General features: G+C 40.0%; 1 long non-coding RNA gene across 1 annotated transcript in view; it reads left to right on the top strand.

Annotated features, from left to right (window-relative positions):
* The window catches only part of LOC144307912 (uncharacterized), a 127,620-nt gene that overhangs the window by 89,367 nt on the left and 17,510 nt on the right, over positions 1-20,743 (top strand). Inside the window, exon 4 of the long non-coding RNA XR_013374576.1 lies at positions 17,297-17,496. This is a non-coding gene — a long non-coding RNA (uncharacterized LOC144307912). The remainder of the gene's footprint in view (positions 1-17,296; positions 17,497-20,743) is intronic.

Raw genomic sequence — 20,743 nt, 5'->3', positions numbered from 1 at the left:
CATGAGAAAGTACCTAGGCCTGGCAAGCTTAGCTTCAACAATTGGGATGGTAATAAAGCAATTCACTTTAAAATTTGTGACTACTAGACAACTTAAAACAGCAGGGATCATCATATTAGAATGAATGAAGGTCTCTGCATGATAGACTGACAGGCCATGCCGAGACAAAGGAAGCAGTAGATGTAATTGACACAGACAGCAGTGCAACCTTGATTATATTAAAATTACATTCTCCTCCAAAAGATGAGAAGGAGTCTCTGCTGTTCTTAGTTATCTACTAGGAGGGTAATAGGAAGTAAGGGTCATAGAGGTAGCCAGTGCGTAAATGAAAATTATGAAATGAATCATGATGTGTCAAAGTCAGCATGACTATACTTGGGAATGTGTATACAGGCAATTTTTAAGCTTAGCTAAAGTAGATGATTGGCTCACGTCACCAGTTAGCAATAGATACCTGAGGGTCTTCCATAGACTGAAGTGCTGATCTTTGAATTCACCTTACCTTTCACAAACACATAAAGTGTGCTGAAGCTCATTGCCCCTGTAGGCAATGAAAGATCAGCCACACGCCACTGAAAAGACGTGAGCATAGCCATATGTTGAGCATTACTAGTCATTATGAAATGCTTTAAAATAGTATAGGTATTCATGCATCAAGATAAAAATTATCTTTAGATGTTTAGTTTCTTTGAGGCAGCCAACTAAACCAAATCTTCTTGAGGTTTGAGTTTGAAATTGATTTTATGATTTTAGAATGGTCACTGCTCCCCATTTATATCTTGCCCCCAATCTCTGTGTAAAGTTCAGATGGTGCACCACACAAGGTTACCATATCTAAGGAGGCATCATTCACATCATGGACCTATACAGAGTTAATTTGTGTGAGAACACCGCATATAAGTGTAGATTCTTGGTTGAGTCCTGGAACAGCAAGAGAACCCTCTCACTTTACTTGCCCATAACCCTTTACTTGCCCACTTGTACCCATACCCCCTCCCACAAAGCCTTCCCTCTCACATTTACTTGGACACACATGTATGCACATGGTCATGCCTCCTCTTGACTGTGCCTTGGGTGTCTGGATTCACTCAATAAGCAGTCCCCCTTATTCTGAACTTGTCACAGTCACCTCATCTTGGGATAGAGTATGTGCATTCCTTCTAGCTTGTGTGCTGGGCAGGGTGTAAGCGTGTAGTAATGGAGGGTGAGTCTGTGCCTATGCACAACCAAGTGCTGACCTCAGACTCTGGAAAGACCTTCAGACTCAAATGGGGTGCATTTGAACAGGCTTTGTTCAATTTTTAGTGGGATACGTGTGTCTGGCCAACAAATTACAAAGTAGTTTACCTTATAAAGTCACTGGATGCTACTCCTTTAGCCATAGAGACCGTGTTCTGCTGCTTTCTTGTCTCTCTCTACCAAGCCTCCTGTTCTTTACACATAGGCACTTCTAGGGTCACTGTGGTAGCCTGAAAAAAATGACTCCCTCCAAATATATGCGCTTTCTAATCTCAAAAACCTGTGAATATTATATGGCAAAAGATTTGATTTAAGATCTTGAGATGTAGAGATTATCTTGGCTTATCCTGATTGGCCTTAATTGCAATCACAGGTATTCTTAGAGAAGAAGAGGGAGTTTTGAGACAGATAGGGTCACCTAGTGTGGCTGGAGGGATCAACAGCTGGTTGTGTATGATTGCTGAGATTGCACATTAATACATGTGTTATTTTTCTACTGTTGGATAACAAACTACCAGAAACTTAGTGGCTTACACCCACACACATTTGTTATCTCAGTCTCTGTGGGTCAGGAGTCTGGGCATGGCTTATCTGGGCCCTCTGCCATGCTGTAGTCCAGGTGTGGGCCAGAGCTGGGTTCTTATCAGGAGGCTCTCTTGGCAATGGATCTGCTTCCAAGTTCTTGTAATCATTGGCAGGATTCATTTCCAAATGGATATAACACCGAGGGCTCTAGCTTATGCTGGCCATTGAATGGAGGCCACTCTTAGGTTCTAGAAGCTTTCCACAGTTGCCTTTCTCCATATTCTCTTTACCACATGGCAGCTTGCTTCTCCAAAGCAAACAAGGGAGAAAGATAGCAGGTTTTCTAGCAAGACAGAGCCTTATATAATGTAATACAATTACAGGAATGACATCCTGCCATATTCTATTCGTTAGAAGCAAGTCACAGGCTCTGCCCACACTCAAGCAGAGGGAACCATAAAAACCTATGAGCTCCAGGAGACTAAGGATCATGGAACCACCTTAATGTCTACATGCTAAATATACTCATTTATTAAGGAAGTATCGAGGAAGGAGAACATTTTCTCTAATTCACACAAAGGTCTGGCACAGGTTAGCAAAGGCATTTTTTCCCATCTCAACCCTCTTTTTTGTTCTGGCCAAAGTGGTGTTAAAACGATAAGCTAAAGGACAGAAGTATATTTTATTAGATGGCAGAAAGTGACTAAAATCTGAGGGAATGTAATTGTGATATAGTTTTATAGGAATTCTTTTCATTTTGATAACATTTGCTAGAATGTGCCTGCTCTTGGAAAAGAGAAATCTCAATAAATAAATCACTACAACAGAAAATATCTTCTCTTGGCTCAAATTCTTTTTTCTTTTTATCTGACAAAACATTTCCCACACAGGTTCTATAACGTTGTGTATTCACCTTTAGTGAGTTTAGAATACAATCACTTTCTAATGAGGTAACTCATTAATGTTGATCCAGTTTCTCTAGATTCCTCTAATTAACAATTATTATGAGCCATAGTGTGTTGGATGGGCAATTCTTGAAAATAATTTTATCCTTCAAAACTTTTTTCATTCCCATTGGCCCAGGCAGGGATTAGGTCTGAGTTACTGCTCGTCTTGACTGTTGCCACAGATTCCTGACTTCTTATTCTTGTCTATACCTTTCTGATTTGTTTCTCCATGGCTTAAAGCTTTTTTTTGTAGTGCTTTGATCCCTTTATCTTAAATTCTGTGCCCCTTTTCCTGTCCTCAAGGCCCTTCATGTTTCCCCTGCTGGCCAATCTAGCCTGTTGGTCCATTTCTCCACACTCTTCCCCAATAATCAGGGAAGCCATATTGGATGAGGAAAGCATGCTCTTCTATGTAATAGTCCTTTGTACATTCTGTTCCTTTGGCCTGAAATACAACTTCAACTCATTTCTTTAGTGCTTTGTTTTGTTTTGGTTATGTATTTATTAACTTATATTATGAAACATTTCAACTATAAAGAGAAATATAGAGAGCAATATAATAAACAAGCGCATTCATACCATCTGTTTTAAAGATATTGATAGCTTGCCTTATTTACCTCAGATGTATTTTTTTTCAATTTTTTAGATGAAAATTTTCAAACATATAGAAAGTTGAAATACTAGTTCAACAGACACCAGTATATTTGGTATTGAGATCCAACAACTGTTAATATTTTGCCATATTATTCTCTCTCTCTTATTTCTTCTAATACCATTTCTTTCTCTACACACACATACTTTGAACATTTAAACCTATGTTAAGTTGTAGGCATCATTCATGATGCATCACTCCTTAATACATTCACTTGCACCTCCTAAAAATAAAGTGTTCTCCCACATAATCTTCGTATCCTTATTGGATCTAGGAAAATCAGCAGTTCCCTTACCTCAATGTGGTACTCTGTCCTTATAAAAATGGCAGTTTTCCCCAAAAGCTCTTTTTCATAACTTTTTGTTCTACCCAAGATCCAATCAGGTTTCACTCTACATTTTGGTTTGGTTTCCTAAAACTCTTATATTCTAGAATAGTCATCTACACAATCATACAATTTGTTCTTACGATATTGAATTTTAAAGTAATCAGGACAGTTGACTTGTGGCATATCTCGTAATCTGGATTTCTCTCACATGTTAATAATTAACACGTGTCTCCTGAAAACTGAAGGTTTTCCTCTTTCCTATTACCCTTTTGCCTAATGGTTTGGGTGTACATTGATGCCTGAATCAATGATACCATTTGTGGTTATGGAGTGATAATTTTCTAATTCTGTCAATTATTCTACATTTATTAGTTGCCTTTCTGCTGTAAAGAAGAGCATTCACTGATCAACTAGAAACGAATTTCAGCTCCTCATCTAGGGTGATTACTTCATTCTTCCCCTTTAATTAGCAATTTTCAGAGTAAATCATCTCCATTGATGGTAAATGAGTGAGTTTTTTCTCCTTTTTCTTATTTTGAGCATTGTCACAGGCTATCTTGATACCGATTTTCCCAGAAACAGACCCTGAGACAGGTAGTTATTTGAGAGGTGATTTCAGAAACATGGGAAGCGGGGCAAGGAAATGAGACAGGGAAGAGAAGGAAGATAATCAGGACTGCTGCTTATTACCCATTTCTTCCTGCAATGAACGAGTTGGATCCTGCTGCAGAACTCAGAGACCAGTGGAGTACATACATGTGCCATAGAGTCATCTCATTTTATAGGTATGTATCCACAACTTCGTCAGTCATTCTTTGAAGACTGCTCATGGGGAGCATTAATTTCCTGGCATTATCAGTCAAAAGGGCTTCAACACCCAGAGAAAATATGTAAAGAGGTAGAAATGGCGGCTAAAGTTTACTGACTAGAGGTTATCACTAACAGTCATCAGTTTGTTTTTTTTTAAATAGATTTTAAAAGATTTTATTTATTTATTTGAGAAAGAGAAAAAGAAAGAGAGGGAATGAGAGTGAGAGAAAAACATAGTAAGCAGGAGGGAGAAGGTGAGAGAATCTGAAGCGACTGCACTGAGTGCAGAGCCTGACGCAGGGCTCTATCTCACAACTGTGAGATCACAACCTGAGCCAAAACCAAGAGTCAGGTGCTTAACTGATTGAGCCACTCAGGTGCCCCAGTTTTAATTTTGATGCTCCAAGTCCAAGAATTAACCAGTGGGAACTCTTTGAATCCTGCTTGCCCTGCATCCTTTTGGCGCACTTGGATTAGTTTGAGCTCTTCCTTTCTGGACCGTGCCAGAATTAGGTGAACTTTAAAATGTTCTTGGCCCAGACCTGGCGTTAAACATTTCTGCCAGGAGCTCTGATTCATTTTGGGGAGGGGGAGGGGAGCCAAGATCTGAGAGCTAAAAGTGCCCATTGCCACTGGATTTGTGATCACTTCTTGGCCCTTTTAGTGGCCTACTTCCCAAGTTTACATAGAAATTTTCAATTCAAATTTAACAAGACAGAATTTTTACTTAATATCTTTAATCTTACCTCTGCGTTTCTTTTCTCTCAGATGGAAAATATGGTATCTAATAACATTAACTTAAAATGTCAAAAGTACTATACCAATATTACTACTAACCGAAGAAAGATTTGCATCGTTTCTTTGCATTTCTTTTTGTTGTTACTATATCCCAATACAATCAGAGCACTATGTTCATTCTACAATCACTTGAAATAATTTTCTCCCTCTTTCTTTTTTCTTGTTTAACCATTTTGATATACAGTTAGGGTCATTTTCTTCTACTTGTTTTTCATTTCAGGGTTTTCCCGAACTCTGTTTCTGAAAACAGTAGAACATTTACATAACTCAGGCATCAAAACACATGCAAAGGAGTTCTCAGAGAAATCTGCCTTTTTTAGTTTCCTGGTTTACCTTTCTGGCACTCATTTTTGTATATGTATTATTTCCCTTTATTTCTTATCCATGACAGTCTACTATATATACTGTTACATATCTTGCATTTTTCTCTTACCAGTATATCCTGGAAGTTATTCCACTTCCACTCATAGAGATCTTCCTTGTTATCCTCCAAGTTGTATAACAATCCATTTTGTGGTTGTGGCATTGTTTATTATACAGCCACAATTGAAGGACTTTTGGGTCCCACTGAGCGGAGAGCCCAATGCTAGCTTGGTCAGAATTCTCTTTCTCTTTGTCTCATTCCCTCTGCCCCTCCCCCTGCTCACTCTTCCTCACATTCTCTCTCTCCCTCTAAAATAAATAAGCAAATCTTAAAAAATGAAGGACATTTGAGTCAATTCCAACCTGTGTGTATGTGTGTGCATGCTCACGCACATTCATACATAAGTGTGTGTTTAGGGAGGTGCCAGGTATGACTTGAGTAGATTCTCTGACTTGAGATTGCTTGGTCAAAGGGGAATCCTGTAAAGGGGCGCCTGGGTGTCTCAGTCAGTTAAGCATCTGCCTTTGGCTCAGGTCATGATCCAGGGGTCCTGGGATCCAACCCCGTGTCCAGCTTCCTGCTCAGTGGGAAGTCTGCTTCTCAGTCCCCCTCTGCCTGCTGCCTCGCCAGTTTGTGATCTCTCTCTCTGTTAAATAAATAAATAAAATCTTTTTTAAAAAAGTAATTCTGTAAAAAAAAAAAGTAATTCCATAATTTGGTAATTTTATGTGACCTTTCCATATTCTTTTTCAAGTAGTACATTTTATTCTCCCACTTTACTGTCCGCAGCCTCACCAGTAAAGTTTGTTGTTGCCAGTGCATTTATTTATTCCAGTTGTACTCTCATGCTGTTTAAAAAGATAATGTCACATTTTTCTTTCCAAAATCCTTTTGCCTTCCAAAGTGTCCTTGTATCTAATTGCTTTGGTAAATACTTCCAATGCAATGTTAAAAGTAGTGGTAATAGAATCCTTGCACTGTTTCTAACCATAGTGGGGAGGCCTCCAATGATTCCCTATTAAGATGTCAGCTTTATTTAATTTTATTTTATCATAAAGTAGGATCAGTTCCTATTTTATTAAATGTTTTCATAGGAATGGGTTTTGATTGTTGTCAACACTTTTAACATCCAAGTGGATAATATGATTTTAAAGATGCATTAATATGGAGCATTACATTAATGGATTTTTTTAAATACTGAAACTTCCTTGCATTGCTGGAAAATTATTTGTTCAAAAAATATATATTTAATATTAAAATGTAATATGTATAATACATGATATATATTTAATGTTCTATATTAGTTATAGATTAATAATATTAGAATATAGAATTAGAATATATTTAATATTTTACAGGATTCTATGTCCTAATGTTCTATCTAGGATTTTTGCATCAGAGAGATTGGTATCAGCATCAGGTGTCAATGTTATATTTATCACAAAATCAGAACTTAAACATTTTTCTAAGTTCTGGAACTTTTCTAAGTTCTAAAATTATGTAAGTAACACTAGGAGTATCTGACTTTTGAAGATTTGTAGAAATTCCCTGTGAAACTACTTGGTCCACTGATCTTTAGAGAAAAGTTCTTTAATAATTTTCTCTATTACTTCTATGAAAACTTATCTTTTTAAACTTGATGTCTCTACTGACATCAGTTAGAATGAATTACACTTTTTAAGAAACTTACCTATTTTATATGTTTTCAAATGTATTTATATGCATGGAAATATACAAGGTAATATCTTAAGATATTTTATAATTTCATTGGTTTCTATGGTTATTGTCATCACATTTGATGTACTTGTGCTTTCTGCCCTGCTTCTTTTGATTAGATTAACTATTCATGGTTTTATTTTATATTTTATTATATTAGTGCTGTTCATTTTCTCAGTTCTAACTTATGATTATCTGGTTTTATATCTCTAAATTCCTTCCTTCTGATTTCTTTGGCTTCGTTTTCATATTCATTTTCTAATTTCCATTTTCCTTACTTTTTGAATTTATTGTTAAAATCACTTGTTTTCTAAGTTTCGTTTTTACTGCTATAAATATTTAGGGCTATGAGTTTTCTTCTTAATGATGTAATTGGATCTCCTAATACATCATCTTCATTGTTCTGTCCCTCCCTGAGTGGCAGATCTATTTAGCACGGAAGACTTCCAATCAATATGAACAAAGGGAACATTTGAGACATATATTCCCCAGAATTAGGGTTCATCATCAGCCTAGGCAAATTGGAAAGAAAAAGATCTTAAAAGTAAAAATGTTCTGGGGCACCTCGTGGCTCAGTTGATTAAGCCCCCGACTCTCGATTTCTGCTCAGGCCATGATCTTGGGATCCTGGGATCAAGCCCCAAGGTGCTGGGGATCAAGCTCAGGCTCCATGCCCAGTGGGGGGGTCTGCTTGTGATTCTCTCCCCCTCTGCCCTTCCACCCCACTGTGCTCTCTCTCCCTCTCAAATAAATAAATAAATCTTTTTTAAAAAAGTAAAAATGTTCTCTCTTCCTTTACCCTTAAAGTCTCCTTTCGGTCCCCACTTTGCCTAGGTGAATGATGATCACTTATTCCCAGGAAGATATGTCTCATCTATTTCCCTTGTTCATGTTAATTGGAAGTCTTAGGTATTAACAAGGTTGTGATATGATTTTGAGCAAAGAGATACATGGGGTCTTCTTTTAATATGGAGTTCTGGGTGTCCCTGCAGTACCAGGCATTTTAGGACTAGGCCTTGTAATGTACTTTTAGTATATTTTCCTCATATAATAGACTGTTAACTTTTTTAAGGCATGGATTTGATTGATTGACTAATTAATAATTATTTATTTAGCTTTCTTTTTTGCAGTCTCAGCTCCTAGCAAAAGTGCTTAGGGGAGTAGTTTTCCAATTGTGGTCTGAGGACCACTGAGATCAAAATCACCTACAGAGTGGAAAAGAGAGGCTGTTCAAATGTACAGTTCTGGGTCCTGAACCAGATACACCGAATCAGAGTCTCTAGAGGGTAAGGCCTGGGAATTCTGCATTTGAAGTAAAGTCACCAGGGAATTCTTATATGGTTTGCACATTCCTGGCCTAGAATTTAGATCACTCAATATACATTTGTTGAATTAAATCTGCTTACATAAATGACCAGCGTGGGAAATGAAGCATGTTGGAAATGTTAGATTCTTGCAGGTTTGCTCAGACTTTTAAAATGATTTGAGAATCCTGGAGATATCCCATCCCCTTGAGTGGTGAAAATCTGAATAGGTAACTTTTACAAAACCAATCAATTTAAAATTACTGAGTGGTGGAAATTTGAATAGGGAACTTCTTTAACACAAATCATATTAAAATCACCTATAGAGAGATACCACTGCTAAATGTTTGGGGCAGCTGTCATTAACTGATACTCTGAAAGCCACATAACCAAGACCTTGGTTTTTCATTTTGTTCCTCGTTGTCGGAAAAAACAAAACAAAACAAAACAAAACCAGAAAATCACCCTTAATTCGAGAAATTAGTTGGAATCTCTTATCTGTTAGAGAAATTCAGTTCTAGCAAGTCCCAGCCTAAGCTCACCAGAATTGATAAGCCATGGCTGACGTTTTTTACTGCAGGGTGCAGCGACAGCCTGTTTCCATGGAAACAGACGCCAGCTTGCTGAAAACAGAAGTACGAACTTTAGCATTAATGATTATTTCAATTTGAATTCAATTGATTTCAGGGTAAATCTGGAGACATCTTGGTGGTATCATTGTGAGTGCTGTAGGTATGGCCCACCCTATATTAAAACAGCTTAATGAATATAACAAGGTGCTGGGGGTTATAAAAGAAATCCAGAGCTCAGTGCTGAAGTAAGCATAAGAAAAGCATATACCGAAGTCTTAAAAGTCAATTTTTGCACTGTAGACATGAATAAGTGACTTGCTCTTAACGAATTTAAATTGCCCTTGACAAAGCAAAATCATTATGGAATTGGTTTGTAGGTCCCTCCCACATACACGAAAGGAAGAGAATACATAAAGAGGCAAAGAAAAGCAGAAGCCTGATTTGGGAGAGCTCTGTGCTTTACTCTCTGTGGTTTGAGGCTGACAGCATTAGGGTTCCTTAAATTTCATCTCTTACCTTCAGCATCACTTAATTTCACTCCTTGGCTTCCCCACCGTGTGTGTGTGTGTGTGTGTGTGTGTGTGTACACTGAAATGTCAGAGATCGCTTATCAGTTGGGTGCACTCAGGCTGGGACTTGCTAGCACTGAATTTCTTGAATGCCACCAGCTGTGAGATTCTAGCTTCTAGAATAGTTGTGGCCTCTCCCTATGTATATTCAAGAATTCCTACTTTGAAAGTAAATGTCCTCAGAAGGGGTTTCTGTATTACGACATTATTCGGGCCAGAAAGTAAGAGGTTGGGATTAGTTGTAAGTTGACTCAGAGCTAGAAATTGTGACAGAAGAAGTCATTGGTGAGAGGTCAGGATAAGTGGCCCGAAGGAGAGAAAAAAGGAAGAGTGGAGTTTACCGAAAGCCAATCTCATCCATTGAACTATTTCATTGGGGCTCAACTCAGACTATAAAATAATATGTACATATTTAAAAAATGAAAAAAAAAAACAAAAACAAGATGGAGCCAATGTCTAAACTAGGACTTTGAAAAAATCATTATTTCTCCCTAGAGAAGTATGTGAAAGTGTACATTTCTTGGCCACTGGTCACAAAGCAGAGGATCTTGACAAAGCCAAAAGCCCAAGGTTGTAAGATAGGAAGCTTCAGGAGTGAGGATTCTATTTCAGGCATACCTGAAATAGAAGGACATTATTAAGGCTGCCCCTCGGATTCCCTCTGTTCCATGTCCTAATTCTCTGATCTCGTTCTCCAGCTTCTTTGTGCTTGAAACAGCCAACCTCTGTGACCCTCTTCCCATTACTATCCTTTGGGTTAATGGAGCTATTTCCTTTGCATAGAGAGCCAGAAATGCCTGCAAATTCATATGCCAATGCCAATACGTTCCTGTTGTGGGACTATGAAAGCCTAGACCCCTTTTGGGTGAGACAAACACTGGGATGTAATTAATGATCTAGAATTCACTGTAGCATCAGGCTGAGGCTGGGACTCTGGCTGAAGTCTTATCCTTGTTTGGCTTTTACCCCATCTTGCCCTGTGTTTTAACCAGCCTCCCAAATGGCGCCTGGGAACCCTCACTGGTATTCATGCCCTTGCGTGGTCATTTCCCACACTGAAGAGGGCCAACTTGTCTAACCATTAGGATATTGCGGAAATGATGGCATGTGACTTTCAAGGCTAGTGCATAAAAGGTATTGTGTCTTCCACCTTGCTATTTCTTGAGTTGTCTTTTTTAAGGGAAGCACTCAGATAAGTCTACAAAGGGATGTATGTGATAAGGAGCTGACCCCTCTCACCAGTAGCTAGCACAGACTTGCCATTCATATGGATGAGTCATTCTGGAAGTGGATCATCTAGCCCTAGTCAAGCCTTCACATGGCTACAGCCTTGGCTGACATCTTGACTCATTTTATGAGGGATACTGAGCCAGAACCACCCAGCTAAGCTGCTCCTGAATTCCTGCACCTTGGGAAACGTGTGCAACAGGAAATGTTGGTTATTATTTTAAGCCACTAAAATTTTTATAAGATTTTATTTATGAGAGAGAGAGAGAGAGAGAGAGAGAGAGAGGCAGAGGGAGAAGCAGGCGTCATGCAGGAAGCCTGATGTGGGACTCGATCCTGGGACTCCAGGATCACCCCTGGGCTGAAGGCAGGCGCTAAACCACTGAGCCACCCAGGGATCCCCAAGCCACGAAATTTTGAGGTACTTTTTTTCTGTAGCAATAGAAAACTGATACATCTCACTTCCTCCAACTTTCTTCCTGATTTCTCTTGGTACAATTTGCTTAATAGGTAACTTGCACCTAAATCTCATCTGCTTCTGGTGAACCTGACCTAAGACATTTGGATTCAAATTCCGGCTCTGCCATCTATTAACAGTGTGACCTTGGGCAAATCACAAATCTCTTTTGTGCCCCAGTAAAATGTGGATGATGACCGTGCTGACCTCTTAGAGTCGCGTGAAGATGGAAAGGCTCAGTGATTGTAAAGCACGTAGCAGAGTGCCTGGCATATTGTTAAATCTCAGTAATTTCAGCCCTTATTATGAGAGTAGGATGGAGTGGCACTTGTCAGCTGTGAGGGCCAAACAAATGGAATTTTTTCATAGCCTGTGTCCCCGGTCATCCATCTTACTGGCTTTTGACCATAAGGAAGCATGACCAAGAGACTGTGGATGCTTCAGCCCAACTTGCAAAAGACAATTGGCCCATGCGCTTCTTGTGATAGGTCAATAGTGTCATCTTTATAAATGAAACTCAGACCGTTGCATTATTGCGATAAGATCTGCCATTTTGCCTTAAGTAAACAAACCTCGCTGCCTGATTCATCACTTGTCTTGCTGCAAAGGAAGCATGGAGCCGAAGCAGCTATTTCACCAGCTGAGTGACAATGCTTTTCTGGTGGAAACTGAAGACCAGACACTGCCCTCCTCCCATAGCTTTTTAAATCTGGGACAAAGCGTAGCAAGCCATACCCCAATTAAGACTCTTTAGAAAGGGAGATATTCTTTTCTTCTAGTAAGCCCAAGTCAAAAAATTCTTCATGCAATATTACCACATACATAGATAGTAGGCAATTGTAATAGACTGGAGAAAAAGATGATCATGCTCCAACAGCGAAGAGCTAATGAAGAAAAATCAGAATTCTGTGAGCAGAGCGGGGAGTGTGAGATGAAGAGATTCTGGACTTTAGACTCCAGCTAAGTAGCGAATGAGCAAGAATTCCACATTAATGAGAGGTCTAAGGGAAGAGCCAGATGAACTGGCTATGCACACAGGGACTCTGAGAGAGCTCTCAGTGCCATTCGTTTTTCTACCATGGCTGAGAAAAACGCCTTCCGCAGCCCCAGTGAGATTTCAGAGAACGTTTCCTCCTGAATTCTGTTTTAACCTCCGCAGTCTAAGTTGTAATTACCAGCTGTGAAGACTTGTTGATTATTTATCGCGAGACAAAGCATTTGGAGGATTTAAAGATGAGAGGTAGAAGTAGGAAGTGCGGTTGGAAAGAAGGCCAAGTACCACAACGAGTTTTGAGACTCAACGGTATGTAGATCCATAAGAGTTTGCTCTATTTCCAGGATTCTCTGAGGAATACGCCCTAAAACAGGCACGGCTGGTAATGTTGGTTATTCAGAGCCTTTCTTGAGCTTCCTGTGGAATTTGTGATGAAGCCAACACATGAAACTGTCAACCGATGCCAAAAGAGATGTTCCTTTTGGCTCAGTAATAGCTCTGTTTAACACATGTTGGCGAAGCCTGCCAATAGTCATAGGGATGATGCACTGGAATTTCAAAAAAGGAACTTTCGATTGAGAGCAAAAGTCATACAAGGAAGGTCCTCGGTCAGCTCAAGGATTGTTCTTTCATGGTACAGGGAGAGGGAAAAATCCTTGAGCGGCTCTGACCTTTTATCCATCATGATGGATTGACCATCACTGTGTGCATCATTGACTTTCAAACTACGTGTTAAGCTCTTGTTTATACAGTACTCCCTCTAGCAGTTTGCACAGAGTGGCTTAACTGGGCACTCTCACGCACTGTTGGTAGGAGGAAAAATGACTATAGGCTTTTGGTAGACAATTTCTGAATATGTACCAGAATTTAAAATGTATGGCATCCGTTAGGGTCTTGGCACAAAACAGATGGCACCTCCACACTGAGTGTTGAGAGCATACAGTAAAGGTTTAGGGAAACCAACAAGGGATGGTACGGTACCTGTGGCTGGCCAGAGCAGGGAACTATTGCCATCCTAGGACTGAGGGGTAAGAAGAAGGATTGGTCGACAGAACTTGGAGCTGTATGGCAGGACATGCCTCCAGGGGCTATGGCCCTTGGTAGAAGAATACAGCCATGTTTTCGTAGAAGTTTTGCTGGCAGGGAGAATTCCAAGAGAAACGAACACCTCAAACTCACTCCCCTACCTTCTTGCAATCTCTTGCCCACATCTCCTGGTAGCAAAACTCAACCAGAAGCCAGAGGCAAGGAAAGCCACAGTTACAGTCCATATAGGTTCTTCTCCTTGGGCAAGGAACAGTGTGCTGAAGGATGCAGAATGGGTCTTCCAGAACAAAGAAAAGATCTAGCACATACACATGCCTTTTGACTCTTATTTTTACAATACTTTCCAAAGAAATATTCCAACAGACTTTCAGAAATAATCAGTATAGAAATTTCTTCATAATAGAGAAAAACTGGAAAGGACCTAAATTTCCATTAAGAGGAGAAAGGTTTAAAAAAAAAGGCATATTCATCTTATGGAATACTATGCATCTGTTAGGGAAAATAAGAGAGAATCAATATGGGCTGATATGGAAACATGGCCAAGATGTACAGTCATGTAAAAAAAATGCAAACCTAGCAAACAAAACAACAATGCAAGTTGCAGGTCAATGTGTCCAATATGACACAGTTATTACAGTTTTGTTAGTTTTGTTAGAGAGAAAAGTTTTATCACAGTTTTGTTAGAGAGAAAAGCCTGTAATCCCTGACATGTGCATCTAAATATTTATGCATAAACCTGGTTGGGATGAGCAGGTAAAAAGGAAATTTTAGTATTTTTCTGAGAGACATTTTTATTGGTTGAGATGTTTACCAGGATATGTTTATGAATTAGTCAGATGAACCAATAAGACAGAGCAAGTGAGAAACTTGGGCAAAGCATAACTTGCAAACTCATGGAAGGCAGAAATGGACCCCTTTCTGAGTCCCTTTCCTTCCTTACCTTTCTGTATCCACTCTGCTTTGTGGGCATTGAGAGTCCTTGATGGTCAGTCTTAGTCCTGCCCTTTGCCAAGCCAATGCCTGGCAACCCTGGGGAGTTATTGCCATCAGCCTGTTGGGCATGGGATATGCTCACTGATCTGTCTCCTTTCTCTTTGACCCTTGCTGTGTCAGCTGGCTCCTCAACCCAACCGTATCATGTTGAGACTTGGGCAAGATGCAGCAAATGCACCCTGCCCCATGCCGATACCTGTAGCTGGAATCTTTGGCCTTCTGATCCGAGCCCCACATCTTCTCTGTGGCTTGTTCTGTTGCTTCATCTCTTTCCAGTTTCCTGATTGCTCAAGTTCTCCCATTTGGCATGCATGCTGTTTGGTTGCTCTAGTTTACCAATGCCACTTGCTGTTGTCATTGTTTCATTCTGGTGCTTTGTAATTGTGCTTCTGATAACTTGCCCCTTTGGCTACATGGACATGCCAATGCTGTGCTGCCTTAGCTGACAGCCCTGCCTGGTATGGCCCCATTTCTGGCCCCAGAGAAGCTCTTCCCTTGGGTTTCTAATATACTCAGGTTTCTTTGGGTCTGTGGTCCTGTCCTGGACCCAGCTTGCTTGGTTGGGACCTACTAGTCTTGCCTGGCTCCTATTGATGTTCTCTCACTGAAGGACTTCACTTTGCCTCCTGTACATCCAACTTCTTCTGTCTTTTTTATTTATTTATTCATGAGACACAGAGAGGGAGAGAGAGAGGCAGAGGGAGAAACGGGCTCCATGCAGGGAGCCCGATATGGGATGCGATCCCTGGACTCCAGGATCACGCCCTGAGCCGAAGGCACTCAACCCCTGAGCCAGCCAGGTGTCCCCAACTTCTTCTGTCTTGCTGTAAATCAAGCAGGCCACCTAGAACTACTTGTGGCAAATTCTTAAGTCTCATTATCAAGCAATTTTCAAAGTGTCATTGTCCCCAGACCAACAATGTCAGTATCACCCGGAAACTTGTGAAAAAACACAAACCCTTGACCTCACTTAGGCCTACCAAATTGGAACCTCTGGGTTCGGGGCCTAGCAATTCTTTGTTTTAATAACATGATTATTCTTCATGCCAAGAAAGAAGAAATAGTAATACATAGGAAAGGATCCCAGGTAGTCCTGGTAGTGCTTAAATGTGGAGTATGACATCAGAACTATCTGTAATACTATTCTTTTCTTTTAATAGTTTTTTTAAAGATTTATTTATTTATTTAAGAGAGAGAGCACAAGCACACGGTGGGGGGAAGGGGAGGCAGAGGGAGGGGAGAGACTCTCCAGCAGACTCCCCACTGAGCGAGGAGACTGATGTGGGGCTTGATCCCAGGACCCTGAAATCAGAACCTAAGCTGAAATCAAGAATTGAACGTTTAACCAACTGAGCCACCCAAGGGGCCCCTGTCTATAGTACTTTTCGGGTTGATTTACACATCTTTTCAGCTTGCATTTATTGAGCATTACATGCAATGCACTGTGCTGAATGCTATGGAAGATGAGTAAGAGAATGATATAAGGCACCCAACCCTAACTCTGCTGCCTTCAATGGGCTTCCAAGCTGTTTTGGGAGATGAGGCATATAGTATGAAAAAGTCCAAATGACAAGAAAAGACAATCCTGAAGTGCCCCATGAGGATCATTGAGTGATCATAGTGGGCTAGAATGGTCTGGGAAAATGGGGCTAAAGAAGGCTGGTGGGATTTAGATTACAGGCTGAAGGATAGTCCATCCAGAACACATGTAGATAAAATATGGAGTTGTGTCTATGGAAAGACAGATAGGCTGGACTTCTCAAAGCAGGGAAAGTAGCAACGTTGAGCTCCCAAATCTCCATCTGTGAAGTCATGGGCACTGCTAGTGCCCTTTTCACTTGCTCAACTATAATCTGGTTCCTGTGGCACTCAGCCCCCTTGGTTACCAGGTTTCTACCTACTGACCTGGGCCAACTGGTTACCTCCCCCATGAGTCATCTCTACTGGTAAGTGGTGTGTCTTCCAAATAGTTCTTTCCTTGTCTCTTATCTTATGCAGTTGCCTTTTGGGATTTGGTTATTCATATCCTCAGATTGCATGAGGGAAGAAAACTCAGGCTTCGTTCTCTTTATTCCCTACCTGGCTATGTAATTTGAAGCAGGTGGTGCTCCTTAGCTGTCCTCTCCTAGGGTTGCACTGTGTGTTTGGGGTACAAATCATCAGCTCCAAAGCTCTACGCACAGTCCTTCATTTGGGGCCTAGAAAGTCCTCTATTCAAGGAGCCCCAGGGCCTGCCTGAGGACCCTGGGGCTTCCTGAGGTACACAGGCAAATTAGACCCAAACGGTGACACCAAGTGACACTTAATTTTTATTTGAGTTTGAGTACCTCTTTAAAATAAATGCACACAACATTTAGAACCACCCCTCAGGGACTCATTTGGACTATCTTTTCATGGACATAACTAATAGATATTACAGCTGAATATTTTAAGAAACTATTTCAAGGAAGGTTTCTTGGGTATGTTTTTTCCTTCCTCAAGGACATTGTTGTGCTCTGCATAATTGGTAAATTAGATATTATGAAGAAAAAAGATCAATGAGGGCCGTGAACTGCCAAGAGGGCAGAAGTAGAAGCAACTAATGGTGAGGGTTGTTTCATGGGCTTGCATTGTGTGGGCACACTTCCTTTTCTGAGAAGAGCCAATAAATTATGCTACAGAGAGCCAAAACAAGCAAGTGAGCATGCTTGGCTGTTGGTGGCTGCTTTGCAAATATTTTAAGTACTGCATTCTTGACTCTTTTTCCTTTCCAAGGATATCACCTTGGTACTCTCATTTAGGTATTATTGCCAGGCAGCTTTCTGAGGAATGACATCTCGTTAGACCGGGCTCCTCTGGTAGAAATGTGCCAGCGACAGACATTCTGACTTCACTTCCATGAGAACTCTCAACCACAGAGAACCAAGATGGCCCGAGGGCTGGAATCAGAACAAGACCCACTGTGTGCTCCTCCGGTACGTCCCAGTTTCCTGTAGTAGCCACAGCAGGACTTGTGTTTCTAATGATTCAGCTCTTATGCAATCAGTGTAGCTCCTTTTAAGAACATTATAACCATCTTTTTTAAAAAAAATCTTATTTATTTATTTGACAGAGAGAGGGGGAGTGAGAGAGAGCGCACAAGCATGGGGAGCCGCAGAGGGAGAGGGAGAAGCAGACTCCTTGCCGAGCAGGGAGCTAGACATTGGGCTCAATCTCAGGACCCTGAGATCATGACCTGAACCGAAGGCAGACGTGTAACTGCTTGAGCCATCCAGATGCCCCTGCAACCTTATTTTTTCCTTTCGTCTTTTTTTGCAAGGAAAAAGAAGCTGCTAGGGAGGGAATCTCAGGTACTCGTGGGGAGGCTTCAGCACATCAGGCAATGATAGAGATGGTTGCAAAGTGAGATGAGGATCAAAGTCAATTTAGACCTAAGAGGACTCAGGATGTCATATATTCTGAGCCACTTCCCAAGGCCATTAATTCTTGCACAGAAGTTGTGGTTTGTAAAGGATAAATCCCATTTGCCTCAGTTGTGCTCACTATTAGAGGATGACGATCCAAGGGCCCTGACATATGAAACAAACCCAGGCTGCAGTGATGTTTACTTTGGGTTCACTGTGATGATAGGTTTTGAAACTTCTTTCAGAATCAAAAATTTTAAATCGAGGGATAAACAGTCACATATGGAGTATGGACCCCTCATAATGTAACTTGATTTTTATGTGTCTATCTGTTCAATCAGACTGTGAACTTCTCTGGGTAGGGGTATGTTTCATTCCCCTCTGTAATGCCAGGCAATAATCTAAAGCCTGCCACATAAGATACTCAATAAGAACATTTGTACCGATTGAATAAATATATACATAAAGGAAGGAAAGAATGTTGGGAAGAAAAGATGCAGAGAACTTGCAAATGTTTTGGGCCATCAGGAACTATACAAGAAATCCCTGGGATCTGCCGGATGGTGGATTGAACAGCTGGGTTAAATACTTGTTCTTGTGACACTTGAACTTTTGGACACTTGGGAAAAGATTCTGGAGTGGGTAAATTCTGGGGAGAGTAAATTTAATTTCCCCACCCTAATTCTAAGTACTATTTTGCAAGCCTCTCAGTTCCAGATTTACTGTGGACTCCTTAGGGTATTGACCAGGTTTGTCAATATCTGGTGCTACGAAAGCTCTTAAACTTACTATTTGTTTACTCTTTGCTTTATTCCAAGGTATTTGGAAGGGTTTATGTAAGGAAAAAAAATATAACAAGTGATAGGAAAATCTGATTAACAGGGAAATGGATTAATTTATATGTTGAGATAATACTCTTTAAATTCTTTGAAGGAAACAGTTCCTTTTCTTCTGGTGCCAGTCTGGGGAGGGTGGGGGTCGACTGGCAATTCCTCACAGGGTACGTTGTGTAGGAGTATTAAGTGATAAGCAGCTCATGCAGAAGCAACACTAACAAGGTTAGATATTTCTTATAGTCACATTTACTAAAAATTGAGAGCATGACTTTAAAAATAATAATTCAGAGATGCTTGGATGGCTCAGTGGTTGAGCGTCTGCCTTCTGCTCACGTCGTGATCCCGGGGTCCTGGGATCAGCGGCATCGGGCTCTCCACAGGGAGCCTGCTTCTCCCTCTGCCTGTGTCTTTGCCTCTCTCTGTGTCTCTCAGGAATAAATAAATAAAATATATTTTTAAAAATATTTGAAAAGTTCTTAGTCTACTGCTTGGCTATATAATTGCTCAAAAGGTGTCAGCTCTTTATACCTTTCTTGTGGTCTCAGTGGTCTTGGTTAACATTTAGAAATCCAACACAGGAAAGAAGTAGTGTATCCCAGGAATATTAAGTTTGCCCAGTTTTGCCTCAAGTGTACAAAAGGAGCATATTATAATTTATAATTTAAATTTACCAAGGCTACATTACCTATTGTGTTGAACTATGTTCTCCAAGCATAAAATATTTCCTCGTGGGCAAGGATACTGAAAACAATTTATGGAAAATACTTTCAAGGCTAATTCATGTGAATCATCACAATACTTCAGGAGATGGAAATGCAATTTATTTTTTTCTGGTCAACAAGTAGCCCTAGAGTAACAAGTGTCCTTGCATAACACTGGGCAAAAATCTCTCCGAGGCTCTATTGTGACTGGAAAGGTAAGAACGATGAAAAAAAAAGCAGTGCAATATTCTATGAACATCTCTCATGCTAAACCTTATTGACTCCATTTTCTTGAGAAATTTTATTTCATTTTAAAAGAATCAACCTTGGATTAATGGCAAACATGTCTGCTCTGAACTGCATCTCACTTTTGTTAAATTGGTTTTATCTTCTAGTTTTCTGGTTGCATTGTACAGAGCCCTAATATCTATTTGTTGTCATGGTCACTGGTTTGGTGTTTCACTTAGATTATCATTTTGCATCTCACTGAATCTACAATGTTGTTGGTTGTAAGACATGCCATTATTTTATGTAATGGTAAAATGCTGCCATTTAAACGATGGCATAAATCTGTCTTATCACCTGGAATTTCCATTGGTACTATCTGAAAGAACTCTTTTAGACTTATGTGAATATAGATTTTATCATATATCACACTTGTGCTTGCATAAAGAGGGGAACATGAGTGAAATAAACTGATTGATGTATTCCTAAAACATCTTCACATTTTGAGAAAGCTTGACTCTTTTGAATCACTTCTTGGCTCAAAGTTACTAATGTCCATGTGTTTTCTTCACATAGCAATATCCTCCATCCCAGCTGGCATGTTGTTGATGCAAAAGGTTTTGTTTTGTTTTGTTTTGTTTTTTACAAGCATGCTGCTCTACTGTCTTCAGAATTTTCTTCCGAAGCATTACACACATTCTGTAAATGATGATTTGATGATACAATGTCCATGGAAGATTTTCAGAGAGCAACCAGGACTCGTATTCCTTAATCAAGTGGTCCTTAATGATCTGTTCTTTGATATGTCAAAGGGCTGGAGTCGTACAGTCATGTCACTAAGAAAAGCGCCAAGTTTTCTCATGTGCAGTTAATGACAACTACACTGTGAATGCTGCTGATGGCAGTTGTAATATGCCATTTACTATAGGATATATCCATATTTCAGAGATTTTAAAATACGAAACTTCGTGTCTTAATATTAATAAAACATAGTAATAGGTACATACATGAAAATAACATTTTAAGCATCCTATTGCTAACATTAGACTTTAAATA

The sequence above is a fragment of the Canis aureus genome, chromosome X, assembly GCF_053574225.1.
Source record: "Canis aureus isolate CA01 chromosome X, VMU_Caureus_v.1.0, whole genome shotgun sequence".
NCBI classification, from domain to species: Eukaryota; Metazoa; Chordata; class Mammalia; order Carnivora; family Canidae; genus Canis; species Canis aureus.
This window is presented reverse-complemented; position numbering and strand designations above follow the sequence as displayed.